Genomic DNA, 18,782 nt, shown 5'->3' with positions numbered 1-18,782 from the left:
ATTTAGAGCAGCTCCGGCTTTTAAAAAACAGCAAACTTCGTACTGCGCTGTTGAGAAAAGCTCCCAATAGTGTTATAAAAGCACTATGTGAGTGCTGTAAGAATTTATTATGCGGCAACATCCCATTCAGTAAACAACGTTTGAAAAGACTGAGACCATATAAAAGGACTCTGCGAGTGTTAGCGCAGCAGAAAGTTCCCTTGTTCAAGAAACGACGCATCCTCGTTCAAAAAGGACACGGTTTCCTAAGTATTTTAATACCTGCAGCACTATCTGTTTTAACGTCTCTCATTCATGGATAATGCAAAGAAATGCGTGTTGTTACCCGAGGATCAAACGCAACACTTTGCTACGGATCATTTATCTACACTGGACAAGGATATGAATGACATTTTACTTCGCCGCGACCTGGGTGACGAAGAAAAACGTGTGTTGTACTTGCAAATTTTGCAAAAATTCGTAAAATTTCCTTCTACAAAACCCTTGGAATCCAAAATGGTCGAAGAAAGAGGTCCTCCTGATATTCTGAAAGATATTCTGGAAACAGCACCAGAAAAAGGGAAAAAACACGCGCTGAAGATTTTAGAGTTTCTCAAGAACAACCAATCAACTGTTTCCTGGAATGATAAAAATGAGCTTCTGGTACAAGGTGAAACTATACCAAATTCAAATATTACAGATTTGGTCACTTTTTTACTGCGTTCTAGGAAAGCGAGAATCATTGGACATGAAGCATTTTTGAATGTATTAGAAGATGTAAATTTTCCTTCCGAGTTTATTCAGAACAAGTATTTGAAAAAAAGTGTTCCCAAGCCCATTGTTAAAAGACAGAAAACTATGTATGCCAAATCACCTGTAACCGAGCCCAATGTTAATCGACAGAAGAAAATGTATGCAAAACCATATGCCTGGAAAAATTATTTGTAACTTTTTTGTTTTGTGTTAAATAAATATGAGTTGAAAATTAAAACTTTGTGTGGATTGTGTTACTATTTTTTATAATCGTTTTTCAAAATAAAAGTGAAAAAATTAAATTTACCTTAAGTCAAATGCAAAGAATTAAAAAAAAAGTTTAATAGCAAAAAAGGAAAAAGAAAGACTACAAGGGAAAAAAAATACTCGCAATAAAAAAATTAAATAGAATAAACATTTATTTACAGAAAGAGGAAAAAAAAAATCCAGATATGTTATCGCTTTGCAAGAAAAAAAAAATATTGTGTGATGACAAAAAATTATACAGACAGTAAAACGAACTCAGAATTAAAAATAAAAAGAACATTTTATTATTTCTTAAAAATCATATTTACACCGAAATTCTTTTTAACATATTGATACAATTGAAAATCACTGATTTTCTGAAATAAATTTTTCACAATGATATCCATACATAAACCTTGACATCTCTTTGTTAGATAGTAAATACAATATTGTCCACATACATTTGAAGTCAAACTTTGAAGAGGTACTTGATTCCATTTTACATGTTCATATTTCTTCACAAATCTTGTAATATGATGACCATAAGCTTGAGGAGACAAACCATAAGAGTCGAAAAATTCAACAGTTTGAGGGTTTTCTATAAACATGGCAATCCAGTGAGTTCCTGGTTCAGTATGCTTATCAGTATTAACAACTATTGCAGCAGGAAACGATGTAATGCAAGGAATCTTATCACAAGGAAAAACTCCTACAAAATATCTCGACGCATAGCGATGCCGAAGCAATACTCTGCGAATATCCAAAGAATTCATCAGTTACCGAAATCGTACAAGATGTTTCTAGCTTTGTTAATTTCAATCAAATTTTCGAATTCGGCATACACCAATAAGGAAATGGTTTGAGGTAGAGGCACTTTAAATTTTAGTTCCAGTCTTAAATTACTGTGTCGAACGAGATTTAAATGAGCTCCATCGCAGAGGTCAGGGGACAGATCAAAATGAAATAAGCAGTATCCGTCGGGAAATTCTTCTCTTGACAAATAAAGTCCTCGATCTTCTGAAGTGCAAAATAAATTGTTAAATGCACGAATATAGTTTTTATTGGTAAAATCAGGCTGCAATGGATTATGAGGCATCGGTTGTCCGTCGATGTAAACTCCAATGAAATTCATATCATAGTGTTTGAATTCAAATGGTGACTTTTTATAGCTTCCATTAAAAGCATCGTTGTCCACACAGGCTACGACCAAGCGCTTTGGCATTTGTCCAGTAAAGATGTTGTCTTGCACAAAACTCATGTTTCCTCCAGGAATGGAATATACTTTACACATAACTCTGTTAATAGGATACTTGGCTGTTGTCTTCTCCAAGCTTTTAGCATGCCCCAACACTACGCCAGGGCTGACTCGAACTTTGCGAACAAACATCGATGCTTGCTCGAGGACTACTTTAAAGTTACCATCTCCTAATAAGCAAAACTCTGGTTTGCTTCGTATAAGCTTGATTTTCATATCCACCATATTAAGCATGAGTCGATCTGGATGAAATATGTCAACATGCAGACGCCCTATCATATCCACTGTAGTACTCAGTTTAAACATATTTGCTCTTTTAATAAATCCTTCGTTAGGGGTCTTCTTTGCGTCAGTTAAATCATAGTTATTCATTTGACCTGCAGTATCCTTGAAAAACAATTCAGAAGACAACTGTGACGTTTTCGCTTCATATCCGTGGTTTAATAATTTTTCAATAATTGCTCTGTATTGATAAGTGTTGTTGCTCGAAGAGATTAATCTTTCATTCAAGCTCACATCCACCTGGGAAAACAAGGCATGTAAAAATAAATTGACTGGACCCACATTTTCTTTAGTTAATAGAGTTCCATTTCCGTTCACAATTTTAACTTTAACAAATAGGAGATTCTGTGACAAGTCCAAATAATCGTCACCAGTCCCAGAAATGTTAAATTCTATTGGACTACCATCAGACGCATTCGCAACAGGGTGAAATTCTATCCACTGCCCTCTTTCGATAATTGTTTGGGTGGGTGGTAAAGTAAATAAATTAAGTTCAGATTTAGCACATTCAGGAGAATCTTTTAACAAATAAGCCATTCTGACTAAGAGTCAAAAATATCACGTCCTTTAACTTTCTTGACTTTGGCTCGAATGACTGGTTTGTAGGCTTTGCGCTTCCTTTTAAACCTTCCGTGACCAATCATTTCATCCGCCTTTTTAAGAGCTTTCTTAGCTAACAACTTTACAACTTCTTTGCCTCTTGTTTTAGCTGAGTTTTCTAATTTCTCACCAGCTAATACATCATTAGCAATCATGGCACCAGTTCGTAAAGCTTCTTTTCCGATTGTTTTAACTTCACTTCTCAGGAAAGGCAGTGCAGTGCGGAAAAGTTTTGCAAAAAAGCCACCAAGGCCATGTCCCTTTTGCAGAGACAGTCCTTGATAAAAAGGCATACCGTTTCCGGTTTGTCCGACATAATAGTCTTCAAATTTTTTCGGACAGCAAGTGTAAGGAACAAGCATGATTCACGTTTTGTACACAAATGACGATGCACGTCAATGTCATGCAGTATTTATACAATTTGTTTCATGCGAAAATGCAGCACGATGTATGCCATACCTCGTTCAAAAGGAACGAATTCACCAGAATGTAGACGTAAATCTATTTCAATTGTTTGAAAATGTTGTCGTATGACAGGTAAGTAGTGAGGTCTCGTATAATGAACATTAACCATTTCACCATCTCTTCCTTCTACTTTGATAATTTTTAAAAGAGGAGCTTTGACATCCCCTACGATTTGTGGCTCTACGAGATCGCAATACACATACATGACGGGAAAGGAAGCTGCTGGATCGGCTATAAAAGGACTCTGTACCGTTCCATTAAATTCTCCGGCATGAAAACCTAAGAGTTCTGCTATGCCTGTGTGAAGAACGACTTTTCCACCTTCTTTTGTTTTGATTGTCACTCGTTTTGTTACAGGATGATAGTGAAATTCTATTTTATTTTTGAATGTCGTTAAAACCATAGCTTTCAAGATATCTGGAACTGTTTCATAACAACCAGGAGGTATTCGACGCCCTTGTACCACTCCATCGCGTAAATCAAATCCGAATAAATTATTGTCCGACCTGATATTATACCACGAATGAGGGTATATAATATCTGTTAAACCTACTTCCCATTCATGATGACTCAAATGGATTTCTTGCGGGAAGCTGCGTAATAAAATGGGAAGTTTTATTCTCAGGGAAGAAGCGACTAGAGCTGTCGCTGATAAGCGTCACGTAGAATGACATGTTTGCGACTGAATGAAAGAGGTAAGTACAGCACACTTTTATATCCCTTTCACATCATTCACCCATGCATTGAATTTTTCAGGATAGCCTTGAAACGTAACAAAATATTCCGTTCTTCCTAAACGTCGTCTTGTCTTTAGTATCTTTTCGATGGGATAATACCCGGAATCTGTTATTTTCTGAAGCTCTTGCGAGTAAAACGTCCCCTCTAACACTTCGCCAGTGAGATCTTTTAGCTTATACACTACGGGATTTCTGGGCAATACTTTATGAATCGTAAATATTTCTCTCGTCCAATTCTGCTCATATCCTTTCTCAAATCGCAATTTTTCTTTACTTATTCTTACGGTGTCTCCTTCTTTAAGTGAAGACTTACTTCCATGTCTTCGTGTGGTTTCAAGATCCCCATAAAGATTTTTCCAGGCAATATCTTGATTACCTATGTTAACTGAAGAAGGCTTCATTTTTATGCTTCGATGCCACGTATTATTGTAACTGTAAACCAGCTTATCAATCACATCGATGTAGCGTTTCGTATTCATTTCTGTAAAATACTTCCACATTTTTGTCTTAAGTGTACGGTTAAAACGCTCAACGACTGATGCTTTTGTTGAATTGTTTGTTGTAAAAAAGTGTACATTTTTCTTCTTCAGGTATTTTTGCACTTGATTGTTTGTAAATTCTTTACCCGCATCTGTCTGCATTATTTCCGGTGTTCGTTCCGAAAATATAATTTCAAAAGCGGATACGATTTCATCACTTTTCTTACTTTTTAGAGGAACAGCCCATGCATTTTTTGACAGAATATCCAGGCAAGTAAGTAAATATTTATAGCCATCATTGGTATCTGCTAGGGACTGCATGTCGACCAAATCAGATTGAAACTGCTCGTTTATGCTTCCTACGATAACTCGAATTCTCTGGAACTTGTGTCTGATAGGCTTGTGCAAAGTGTACGAGTCCTTGGTCTGCAACCATGTTTTGATCTCCTTTGTCTTCACGCGTCCTTTTAAAGCACGATGTAAAGCATTCACACCTCCAAAACTTCCTGGAACTTGAGGATCCCGATACAGAGGAGTCAGAACCTTGTCCATCACAGCAACGATTATGATCAATCCGTACGTTAAAGTTCATATCGATACAATGAGGTAAAAATTTTTGGGCACCTCTTTTTATACGACTATATTATATAAGTACGCCAAAGACTCACAACATACTCTATACTTTGTAACTATAAAAACATGCTCAGACAAGTAACAGTAAAAAAAACTTACCCCTTTTTCAAAAAGCTCATTAATAATAAATTGTAATAAAATTTGATTCGTTGTTTTCATTAAGCAGGATTAAAATTGTTTTACTTGATTAATCTACTCTTGACTTTCATCAACTGTGCTTGTATATAAAACTTTAAATCGTTTGTTCTTCGTGAGGTTTCACAGCCGAGCGGTCTTGCGCGTCAGCAAAACCGCCGACTGTGGAAACTTTATGTCCCAGGTTCAAATCCCACCAGAAACATTTTTTTCTACCAAAATAAATAAATAAATAAAGTAAAATGAAAATATAAAGTCATAAAATATCCGATAGATGGCGCCACCATCGTTTATCCATCGACAACCATCTTTATTTAAATTATTTTCCAAAATATTTTCCACATACATTTTTTTTCCTTCCGAAACAACTCTTAAAAAATACATTCGCAATTAAGCAGTTTTATCATTCATTATCACTAGATGGCGCCACCAGCAAATCTACTCAATTTAATTCACACTTTCACATAAGCTTTCTGTCATGGCCCTAGCCTCCAATAGATGGCGCCACTACTGAATGTTATGCGTTTAAAGCTTTATTATCCTGCCCTACTAACTGCCTAGTCCGGTCTAGTGGTTAGCACATCCTCGTTCGGAGCGAAAGGTCCCGGGTTCAAATCCCGGGGAGAGCATTTTATTACCCACGTAAATATTTCCGAATAAATTCAATAAAATCAAATTAATTAAATTAAGCCATACAAGCTAAGACATGAATGAACATGTTCTATGACGTAATACAAGATGGCGGACGAACCAAGATGGCGTCGTTCATGACGTCATAGATGACGTCATCATACCCTCGTAACAGACTTCAAGAAATCAGTGACGTGATCCAAAAAATACCCCCGTACAAGATTACAAGAAATCAGTGACGTCATCCTAAAATACCCCCGTGAAAGACTACGAGAAAATTCCAAGGTGACCACGCCCCCTTCAGGACTGTTGAGTTGTTTTCCTCCTTCTGCCGCACGGAGTGGCAGGGCTACTACTAACGTAATAAAATAAATGCAGTGAGATTGCTACTTGGTGTTTCGACTCCTTTATGCAGGCTACAGTTATCATTCGGATAAGTTGACTGTTAATCGAAGAGTGTTCTTCCTTTTTTTAAACTTTGACTACATCCAGACCACTCAGCATAATGTAAGCATAAAAAAGTATTAGATTTACCAAAAAAGGAAATCCTTTTTGTGCAGAAAAACATTTTCATTGTATGCTGAAATGTAGATGTTTCTAATAGCAGTGTTCGACCTTTTGTACAAATGAAAAAATACTACGCCAAATTAAAACTACGAGTTTCACCCAGTAAACCTTTAATTTTTTATTCGCGCGAATACGATAGAAAGCATTAAAATTATTACCAACTTCATTAGCAAGAAATCATTTTCTACTCCTCTGCTTTGGGCTGAAAAAAAAAAAAAAAAAAACATTTTGTCTACGTTTGAAAAATTACACCTAAAAAACGGACTCAGTTCAACTGGTTTTAATTTTGAATTTTAAGTGTTCGATTAAAAGAAAAACAAGTGCGGGCTTTTAAGCCGTACAGGTTAAAGAAGCCTGGTATGGGAAATTGTTGAATATTCAAAAATAAAAACACTTATTTTTTCAACCGAATTTATTACTTCTCTAGAATGTTTGTTTCAATCGCTACGTGAGATCTTCCTCATTCTTTAATCAAATTCCATGTTTTACGAATAATTTTAAATCGTATCATGCTGTCTAATGACAAAACGTAGACGGGTCATTCCATACGAAATGAGCAAAATTCGCAAAAAAGTGGTGGCCGCATGGTAACAGATTTTTATGAAATTTGGTATACAGGTTCCTTTTATGCCTATATAAAAATATCTAAAATATTTTTGTTTAAAATTTTTTATTTGAATAGTTACATGCGATTGAAAATTAGTCAAACTGAACAGCATTCTCATAAATTATAAATGTTGCACTTTGAAGGCATGTATCTTATTAACTATTTAATGAAAACATAAAAGTTATATGTTGTTGCAATCTATGGAGTAGGGTAATTAATCTGATATCAGTAAATTTTTCAAAGGTATTATAGTTAACTTTTAACCGAGTTTCAAAAACTGAAAAGATTTCAATTTTCTCATAATTAAGCATTTTATTTTTCAATCTCAATCTTTAAGGAATGCATTAGCTTTGATGAAATTAATACCTAATAATGTGTTAAGTATCATAAAAGAAATACCTTACTTTTGAAGTTGTATTTTAACTCCTTTGTCTTCAAAATCAGTTTTAAACTTGGTGACATTTTGTAAAATGATGATTTTCCCCTTCACATACACACAAAAATTCAAATGAGGGAAATTTCAGACAACTTTGAAATTTTACAAGAATATAGAGCTGTGTTTCTACGATTTTCTTGAAGAAACTCAAAATTGGTTTTTGATTTCCAAACTTAAAATGAAATTCAGAAAAATAGCTTTTTTTTCTTTGTTTTATGGATGAATTCATACAGTTTCGACGGATGGGTGCGCTCGACCGTTTTTAATTTTTTTTTTGAAATTCATATTCCTAAAAGCTGCATATGAAAGATGTTTAAAACCACTTTTATTCTTTCTCTCAACTGGACCTTTGATTTTTTAGAGGTCATCAAAAGTGATTTTCGTAGTCAAAAATGGGACCTTTGCATTTGGGCCCAAATCTATTTGAATTACATTTATGACAGTTAATGTAACGCTTTGATGTTAAAGTGCATAAGTTGATAGTCTTATTTACTGAGTTACGTAGCTGTACGTTAATAATTAAAATAATGGCAACAGGTTAAAGTTCAAGACCAAATGTAAAAATTTTACTCATTTCAAAGGGGGATAACTCACGTAGGGGACGGAAACACAAAATGAAATACAACAAAAACTAATCACTGGAACCATGCTAAAAAGAATATGTAACTGTTGGCTGTGTGTTGTGCACCCTTTATAGATTACAGCCCCTCAAAAATCGGAAAAATGACGAAAATGACATTTTTAGACCCCCTATAAACCAAAAGGGGATAGAATTAAAAATAAAATTTCCTGGCCAGTTGAATATTCCGTTCAAGTACTATGCATGTTATACATATTGTTTTTTGTAATTGGTTTGTAAAAAAGATACAGGTCTTTGAAATTAAGCAATTTTGCTAGTCAATTCACACACTAAAACAGAAAAGTGTGAAAACTTCATTGCATCTTCTTAAATTACGTATATTGTGCCCTATATAATACATTATACTGAAAAAACATATTGTAATTTTCAACATAATTATTTAATTTTATAACTTAGAAGTTTTTGAACATAAATGAGTAGTTTATACTGTATAGAACCTGTATGGATTGACCCTTATGTGAAATTACGAGAATTCAAAACACTAGATAAACGACTCAATGATGCAAAAGCAAGTATATCTAACATATATTTCGATTTTTAAAAAATGTACATTTTAGCAAATACTTCATAAATATGCTTTTCAGAAAATGAAACACGAAAGAAATGTTTTTTTTTGCTAAACTTACAATAAAAAGAACTAACTTATGAAATTTTGCCTAAGTTCAAGTTACTCTAGTAACAAAAATACGCTGATACCAGTGATTAAAATTTAATAGCATCTAAAAGGCACTTCAATACATTACATAAAAAAACTTGAGTAAATTTAGAGCATTCCCTCATCTTCAAAAAAACATCTGAAATGGAGGAAAAAATGAAATTTTCGATTTTTTAAAGTACGATTTCGTCATCAAGAAATTCATAAACAATAACTAAATTAGAGCAGATAGTTAGTTATAGATAGTTTTTCAATCTGAATCATTTTTACTCTTATATTTTCATTAAAAGAGCTAGAAGAGTGATTTGAAATCTGAAGTAAATTGGCAAAATTTCAATATTTGTTAATATCTCCGATTCAAAAAAAATATCCGAATAAATTTTACTTTGCTTTTTCCCATTAGAGATTTGTTTATAAAATGCGGAAATATTTATTTTTTAAGTGTACGTTTATAACTTATGGAGTTATTGAGTCACAAACTGGCAGCAATGAACTCTGAAAATTTAGGCTTAGCGTAAGCATCAACTTCTAATGTCAATATCAAAGCAACAAACAGTTTTTAAACTTCCATACTTTGCATTCCCTCATAGATATGCATGGTTTACCTAAATAAAAATTTTCATTGAAATCTGTGACATGTCAGCCACAGCTGATTTGCTCATTTCGCATGGAATGACCCAGACTCATGATCTTATTATATTTTTTCGGCAAAAAACTTTTTTACTGTGTTTTATTACGCATTCCTTCAATGAATAGCACTTGAAAAGGAAGGCACAGTTGCTAGGTTTGTTGGAGCGTCGTACTGTTAATCAGAATGGCGCCAGTTCGATTCCGTTCCACTAAATATCTCTTTAATGTTTCTTTTTTTCCATCAGATGCTCACATGGGCAGGACTGTATTTGCCACAACCAGTTTTTTCACATGCAAAATTACTGATTTTTCACGTGTCACTAAGCCACTTTTCATGATATTCATATTTGCATTGAAAATACGTACAACCAAAAGGGGAGCGATGATCAAATTATCACAACGTTGTATTTAACGAGGTTTTGTTACTGATGTCTTCAAATTACATGCCTTCTCTTGTGAGCTTACTTTTTTCCGTTTACTTTTTTCGGTTTTTCTTCATAATATTCTTTCTTTGAAATTTTTAAAGAGCGAAATGCCTTATGAAACGATTCGAAATACAGTGCGGAGTTCCGCACGGGTCGACTAGTATGGTATATTTTAAAATAACTTACTAAATCTTCCATAGCATTTTTATCCTCTAATTTTTTTTCAATATCATCAATATCATCAATCGTTGACATGGGCAAAGAGAAACTGGTAGAAATATTATTTTCAAAATGACACTCGTCAAAAGTTGTATCTATATGAAATATGAAAAATGGTTTAATATCAAGTTACATACACATAAAATGTTGAAAATGATCAAAAGTTTGAAAACTAGAAACTTGAAAGTTTTTTTTTTAAAGAAATTAGCAGCAAAAGTTATAATGGTAGAATTATTGAAAGTTAAATAGCAAACAACTTGACTTTTGATCATTTCTAAACAAATTCTTCTGTAAACAAAATAAATTTACATTAGAAATAAAAATATGCCTTTGATAGAAGGCAATCCAAAGAAAACATTAATACAAATTTCTTCAAAAAACAATATTTGATTTATGAAATAATGAAACACCTTTTAAGTACCTACACAGGTATATTTTAACTATACATATATTCCTCATGTAACACGGTTAATTCGTTCCGTGTAGTATCGAAACCGTGTTATAAGACTTTTTTATAAATGGTTTTTTTACTCCTTTTTAAAACTAATTAATCATGTACATACTATAAATCATGTCAATGTGTACCGTGTTATACCGAAACCATGTTGCGTGTTATACCGAAACTGTGTTATAAGACACCTTGAAATTATGTAAATCAAGGAATGTGTACCGTGTTGTATCGAAACCAAATCATAAGGTGCAAATTTTATAATAGCTAAAATTTTGGATCAATACAATATACAAACGAACATTGGCAACCAGAACATACAAAGACCCACTGATTTAAAAATAAGTGTTGTTATAAACGATAAAACTTTATCCGCTTTTTTTTTCTATACTAAGAACAAAAATTTCTATAAGAAAAAAAAATCCGAGCTTTTCTGTAGCAATAAAGTTCGTCTGAGCAGCAACAGCAAAACAAAATTTAAAATAAATAGAATTCGCAACTCCAGAGCTCAAATACGGTACCTTGCGGTGATTAATAATACTAAAGAAAAAGGTAAAACATTCCATTCCAAGTGTTTTCTTTGGGGAAAATTACTGGCTTCAGACATTTTGTGGTGCAATGTAATTTCAGTGGAATAGAAAAGAAAGTTAACCACAAATACGATAAAAAATTACTGTCAGCCATTAAGCGTAAAGCAAGTTATAAGTTACGGTATGCGTTTGTTTTACCTTTTTCATCCGCCAGTAGACAGTGGCTGCAGCGCTCCCTATAGTTCATTGGAGTTGCGAATCATTCTATTTATTTTATTTTTTATTTTGTTTCGGCTACATTTTTTATTTATCGTTTACTAAATTAAGCTTTTTAATCCTGATGTTATTCGCAACTCCAATAAACTATAGGGGGCGCTGCAGCCTCTGTCTAATGGCGGATGAAAAAGGTAAAACAAACGCATGCTGTGGCGTAGAAAATGCTAATAAGCCTAGTAATTTCGTTCGTGTGTAAGATATTTTTGTTCCATTAAAAGACAAAACAATTTCTGTTGCTGAAAGCAATCTAAGACACATCAAATGCGTTGATAAATACTCATAACAAACTGCCTATGTTTACCAACAGACACACGTGGAACGCAATGTTTTACCTTTTTCTTTAATTTTATAAATCACCGCAAAGTAGCTTATTCGAGCGCTGGAGTTGCGAATTTTCTTACAATGCATAGGAAACAAGATAATATTAACCTCTTTGTTTTAGAACACTGATGAGAAAAATCAAGTATGTATTTAAAAGTTAGTATTATACGGGGAAACCAAATTTTTCGTAAAAGTTTCATAAAAACAAAGTAAAAACTTATTACAGTTGTTATCATACATTTTTTAACAATGTAATGAACCAAAATTAAATTCCTTCTTTCAAAATTCGAGTTACATCAAAACCGTGTTGTTGAAGTACCGTGTTGTACAAGGGACACCTGTATAGCACAGAACCAATTACCCGTAAACAGTTAACTAGAATATTAAACCAATTACATTACAGGTATGATTCACATTCAAGCACTATAGCATGTGATGTGTGCCAAATATATATTTCAAATTTAGTCATTAAGTGCTATGTCAAGGAGTAACCAATTGTTTAGAATATGTTATAACATGACTATTTCCGATGGTTGAATACTGTAAAGATTTAAAAAAAAACTATTACATACCATGAAAAGCATTCTTTTTACTTAGTAAGCTTTCTATCAATTCACTATTTTCCCTGGCTAGGGCCTTTAGTATTTGAATCTCTCTCATAATAATCTTGAATTCTAAAAATAATTAAGCAATTTTAATAAAATTAAAATATTTAGACCTAGATTATAATTTTTCAGCTCTACCTGAAAATATTCACTGCTCACATAGTTAGTATACAAATAAAAAAAGGGTTGGACCAAAAGGAAAAAACTGGGCCACTTATTAATCAATATAATTTCCAATTCCATTACAATTTCTTTTTTCTTCCCCCACAACACACTTAGATGCCAACATGCAATCTTCAAAAAATCTTTCAATGGTGGCTATATTTCTACACTTTTTTGACCATTATAAAGCAAAGTATCAAAATTTGTAGTATTATAATATTTTCGAATGTTGATTCGAACGAAAGAGGAGACGAGTAGCACAGGGAATAACAGAAGATACTTTTTCGCTTTACAGTGTCGTTCACATCACGCCTTTAGGGATTGCTCTCAAAAGTGCTGGAAGTAAAAGGAATTTCAACCGTTCGCACAATTCATCGTAAAATTAAAACCAAAAACAATCTTACAAGTTGGCAGCTATGCCACATTTTTCGCCGGAAAAAAAAGAAGAAATCATAGCACAATTAATTACTAAGTTATATCAATCAACTTATTATAAGGATTTGAATTTAATAATGAAACTAAGTTAATGTATTATTTAATTCATTTTCATGTTGAATGTAAAATATAACTACATCATAAAATTGAATATTTTACTTGATAAAATGTTTTTCGCAGAAATAAATGCATAACACAAAAATAAGTTTCAAAAAATGAGGACCCAATAAATAATGAAATATCTTTTATAACTCATTAAAAAGATAAATCAGAAGTTAATAATTTACTCATGTGAAAATTTCGTTTAATGTAAGGGATAAAATTATTCTTCCCTATTTAAATTAATATCTAACTTTTAGTTCACATTTCTGTTATTTTTTAGATGAGCCATTTTAACAAGGGATAAAATTATTCTTCCCTATTTAAATTAATATCTAACTTTTAGTTCACATTTCTGTTATTTTTTAGATGAGCCATTTTAACAAAGAGTGGCTAGTAGACAAACGGGTTAGTTGGCCATTGGGTAGACATTTATTTTACCTTTGCTAGCAGATGTATTTTGGTTTACAGCATTAGAAGAGCAGGTAGGCTGGTTAACAACATTGGAAGAGGAGGCAGGCATTTGCCCTGAAAAAAGGAATGGAGGTGGTGGTGGCAGTTGTTGATTAATTTCATTTTGAGCTTCATCATCATCATCACTATTTGACTGTGGCACAGTGTGCATGGCATGTCGCTATCTTTTTCCACGACCTTTTTCAACATCTGCATTAAGGTCAGATGTATTTTCCGGCTTGTTAATGTATTTTCTTGCTTGCTTAATTGTTGCTAAAAATATTTAGAACTTTTAATTTAAATGCATAAAATGTTCAATAACTAAATACAGTAAAACCTGTCTACAACGATCCTGTTGGGACCTAAAAAAAATATCGTAACAGACAGGTTATCGTTATAGACAGTTTGATTATTCATGCTAACATTTTGCTGGAGCCAAAAAAAAAAAAAATCGTTATAGACAGTATCGTTATACACAGGTTTCACTGTAGTCAGTGTTGTAATTAAGATACAGATAACAGGGTTTCCACTATTTTGAGAAAGAGTTTAGATTATTTAGTGTCTTCCAGAGAAACCTAAAAAAATTTAGACCCTTACTTTTACTTGAGATGTAGTGCACACTATTTCAAGTAAAACCATCATTTTGAAATTGATAAGATGTCATTTAAAACCTGTCATATTAGAGATTTTAAAAGTATAAAATGTAGATACAAATTCAAACAGTTCACTGCCTCAGATTTTTTTTCTTATTTTAATTTATTAACAGTTTAAGTACATAGCAACATATTTTAACTTTTTATATGTGTCATATCTTATATCCCAGTGATCTACAAAACATATACAAGCAAAACCAAAAATAACTTAGCAATAAGCAAGGATCAAAAGGTCTAATCCTCCTAGAGGCATAGCATAACAGACTTTGCTGGCAGTGTCTTGACTTCGGCGAATCTATTCTACTTAATTAAACAATTCCAAACCATTTTTTGATTTTGAGCTGCAAGACCTCTTGGAAACCCTGTGGTATATTAAATGAATCACCATATGCAAAATAAAGTAAATTAAGGTTTACTGAATAACTAGAAAGCCGTCCGTCAAGGTATGACGTTTGAAATTTTGCTTCTATGTTCATTTGAACAGATCGATTGCCTGTTTGATGATATTTTGGTAGTTTAAGTTAAATTCGCCTGTTTAACCCTAATTCTAGTGGATTATCCATTAACTCCAGATAGATAAAGGTCACTGTTGACCAATTTTTACGTTTCTTTATTGTCCCAAAACAGGGTTGACTTTCTGCCGGCAGAAACTAGTTTTTGCCGTGCCAGTGGCAGAAACTGGTTATAACCGGTTAAAACCGGCAAAAACTGGCAAAAACTTAAAATTGTCTTAAAAAACTAAAGAAATTACTAAATGATATTTGTTTAGGTAAACTAAAAATGAAACTTCATTTCATCATTGTAAAAAAATAAAATGTTATGCTAGTGCCCTTGATTTATTTCAGAAAGGGAACTTCTCGATTGCTAATGCTCGTAATATTTGGATTAATCTAACAAAGGACGAAAATCATATGGGTTTCTTAGGATGGAAGAGTGACATACAGAATTAAACAGGCTGTTCGTAATTTGCTCGCAAATATGCTTCATCTAAATTGCTTGTGTTTGAAATTATTATGTGCTTCAAGAAGAAAGTGTCAAATTTTAGTTGCCAATATTAATCTAGATTTTGTACCTAATATCACAGCTTTGCAAAACAAACTGGCCCAACTTCTTGAAACTCATTTTTCCAATCGAATTTTTACCACTACCCTAGTTACTACATGATAGACCAGTTGAATAAAGTATACAATTTGAAAGTTTCATGAATATTGCTTGTTTCTTGATGCATTGCCTGCTAGCTCTTCTGTTGAAAGAATATTCTAAAGTTTCTCATTCGTGCATAATAAATTGAGAAACTATTTAGATTTCTGCAACCATCTTTTCCAAAAAGCAACTGTAGGGTGAAAAAAAAAAAAAAAAAAAAAACATTTGATTTTGAACTGGGTTAATATTGTAAATTAAACTGTGCTTTTGTTACCAATTATTTTTTTCCATGCATTTTCTACTGTCTGTCAATGGTGTTTTTTTTTCTTTCTTTTTTTTTTTTTTGTCATTTTGAGAGTTTTTGCCAGTTTCTGCCGAAAATGTGGCAGAAAGTGGTTTTTGCCATGCCGGTTTTAACCGGTTTCTTCCAGTGGTTTTAACCGCCCCGGCAGAAACTTGCCAACGCTGTCCCAAAATGATAGTCTGACCAGTAAAATAGTTAAGTCTCCGGATCGAGTTCAGCCTTGTCATAATAAAGCATTTCCCTGCATGTTAAATATTACCAAAACATATTATCAAATTATCATACCGTGACGCGAGTTTCATTGTTGAAACACGCGGGTTACTTCCTCAACGGCTATTTTTTATATGAAGATTACTAATTTGCGCATTGCCATTAAATGATAAGCTTTTAATATAATTTAAAAGATTTTTCAGCAGAAATTTAATGACTTGTAAAATTTAACATTAAAAAATATTATTTTAAATTATTAGATCAGGGTTCATTCTAGGCATTTTTCATATGCTGGGCTGGGCCTCCCTTGCTTCCTTTTTATTACATAAAAAATTCAGCGTTTTGAAAATTTTTAATTAAACCCTTTTTTCCTTATGACCGTATAGCAAAAAGTGCCCTTTCTGCCCTTAACTCTAGAATAAACTTTGGTTAGATAATGTCAAAATTAAATTTATATAAATATAACAAATGATACATACCATAACTTTCTAATACCCGTACTTTGTAGACAGTCCAACTGGCATTTGGAAGTTCATGTGTTTGGAGAGCTTTATTTAACTTCGAATACTTATATGGTGGCCAGTAACATGTTCCTTTATCTAACCACGCAGAACTTACAATCTCGACTTCAGCAGTGTCAATAAACGTTACAATTGTAAATTCTGGCATATTCATTAAGAAAAGATAAATCCTAAGAGCAAATAAATGTAAAAATTGTGAAATGAAGGTGACAATTTTTCTTATATGGTGATTCCGCAGTATTTGTAAGCAAATGAATGTAAAAGTTGGGAAATGAAGGTGAAACTTTTGCTTATAGGGTGATTCCACAGTATTTGTAGTCTGCTATATGTTTAAAAACTTTTCATGCAAATCAATGGTATTATACATCAACGAAAAAGGTAATTAGCTGTAGTTTAAGAATATGAAACACCAACAAAATTTAACCAATCTCTAAATTTTAAAATATATTGCGAAAATTGTGTTTAAGAGTGGCGGACATGACAAACAGAAGATATGTTTTTTTTTGTCATAACATTTAATCTAATTTAAACATGACATATTCAAGCATTGTATTAGTATAATCGATGACAGAAAAATCTGCATGTTTAGTTTTTATTCTTTAATATATGGGGTGCATTCAAAAGAAAAAAATGTTTCAATACAAAATATTCAAATTTTTACTGCTGTGTTGCAGTTAATTAGTAATTTCGTTTCATAATTGTACTTCTAATGTGTGCTGATTTCACGAAATGAAGCATTAAAATTGTTCAACTTTTTGCTGAGTTATGGTTACTCAAAGTTTGCAAATGTCATGTCCGCAACGCGCACTATACAGTGGAACCACTCTATAGAGAATTAAAAGACAAAAAGAAAATTGTTAACTAAAAGAATGAATCAAAGGAATTATTACAAAAGTATTTTGAAACGGAAGAACTACTGCTTTACCAACAATCGAATCTAAATTTATTTTTAACAAAATTAAAAATTCATTTGATTGGAAAATTCCCAAAAGCGATGAATTACAAGGATATGAATAAAAGCTATTTAGTTTGAGGAATTTTTTCCCCAGTATAACTATTCTGTCATTATATTTAAAATCTTCAATCAGTATAATACTGCCGTCTTTTAATATACAACAATTTGAAAAAAATTTTGAAACTTTATTTGAATATTTCCTTTACATGATATTTCAACTAAAGGTTTGGTAGAAAACTTCCCATTAATTCCATTTTTTAATGCATCAATTTCTTCTAATCTCCGATGTAACTGTTGCAGGGGATTTTCACTTTTCCTTAACATGCGTTTTATTTTTTGCATGAAATTCTCAAAGGGAAAAGCACTAAACTTATCTAAAGCCCCAAATTGTAAGACATCATTTGACAGATGGATCAAACCATGTACATTGTAGGAAATTCTGTGTGCCCCATAAATAATAGAAAATGTATCTACAAAATAAATTAACAAACGGTTAGCATATGACTTTAATGTTCGACACTTGGTTTCATGTGCTAATATATAAATAGCAACATGTAGTGCCATAAAGTTATCATAAACATTTTTTGGCAAAACATTTTTTAAGATTACTGGCTCAGTAGGGTCTGGTGGGGTAAAGTGGTCATAAAATCGTAGGTTTTCAACTTAGGTGGATAGTAAATACAATAAATTCTTTAAATCCTTCAACTTTTTTTGTTGTTATTTTACATTGCATTATTAAAGAACACAATACATTGAATTTTAGGAAGAAAAATATTGATTTTAGTAGTTTTATTGCACTTTCTTTTTCCTATGTTTTTATGACCACTTTACCCCATGGGGTGGGGGAAAGAATGTGTATAAGCATGTATGTACCTACAGGAGTGTATACGTGTCCACATGAGTACATACATGTCACATGTATATACGTGTCACGTGTATATACGCGCATAAACGAACATCATATGCTCGTATGCACTTGTATCTCGAGAAAATATGTGCATACTTGAGTATATACGTATATAGTAGATGTATATACGCATATATAAGTGTACATACATACATATACGGCTATACACGAGTTAATTCGTGGATGCATCCAGTGCGACTTTGGGGGTACGTGTCTACTCACGTATATATAATATGGAAGCACGAGTTTATACGCATGAATATGTGTAAACACGATTATATACCTGTATAGACGTATATACTTACATTTACGTGTATACACCAGTTCATGTATGTATACACGAGAATATACGCTTATATACTTGTTGGTCTACAGAGTGAATCTAAG

The sequence above is a fragment of the Uloborus diversus genome, chromosome 3 (assembly GCF_026930045.1).
Source record: "Uloborus diversus isolate 005 chromosome 3, Udiv.v.3.1, whole genome shotgun sequence".
In the NCBI taxonomy this organism is placed as follows: Eukaryota; Metazoa; Arthropoda; class Arachnida; order Araneae; family Uloboridae; genus Uloborus; species Uloborus diversus.
This window is presented reverse-complemented; position numbering follows the sequence as displayed.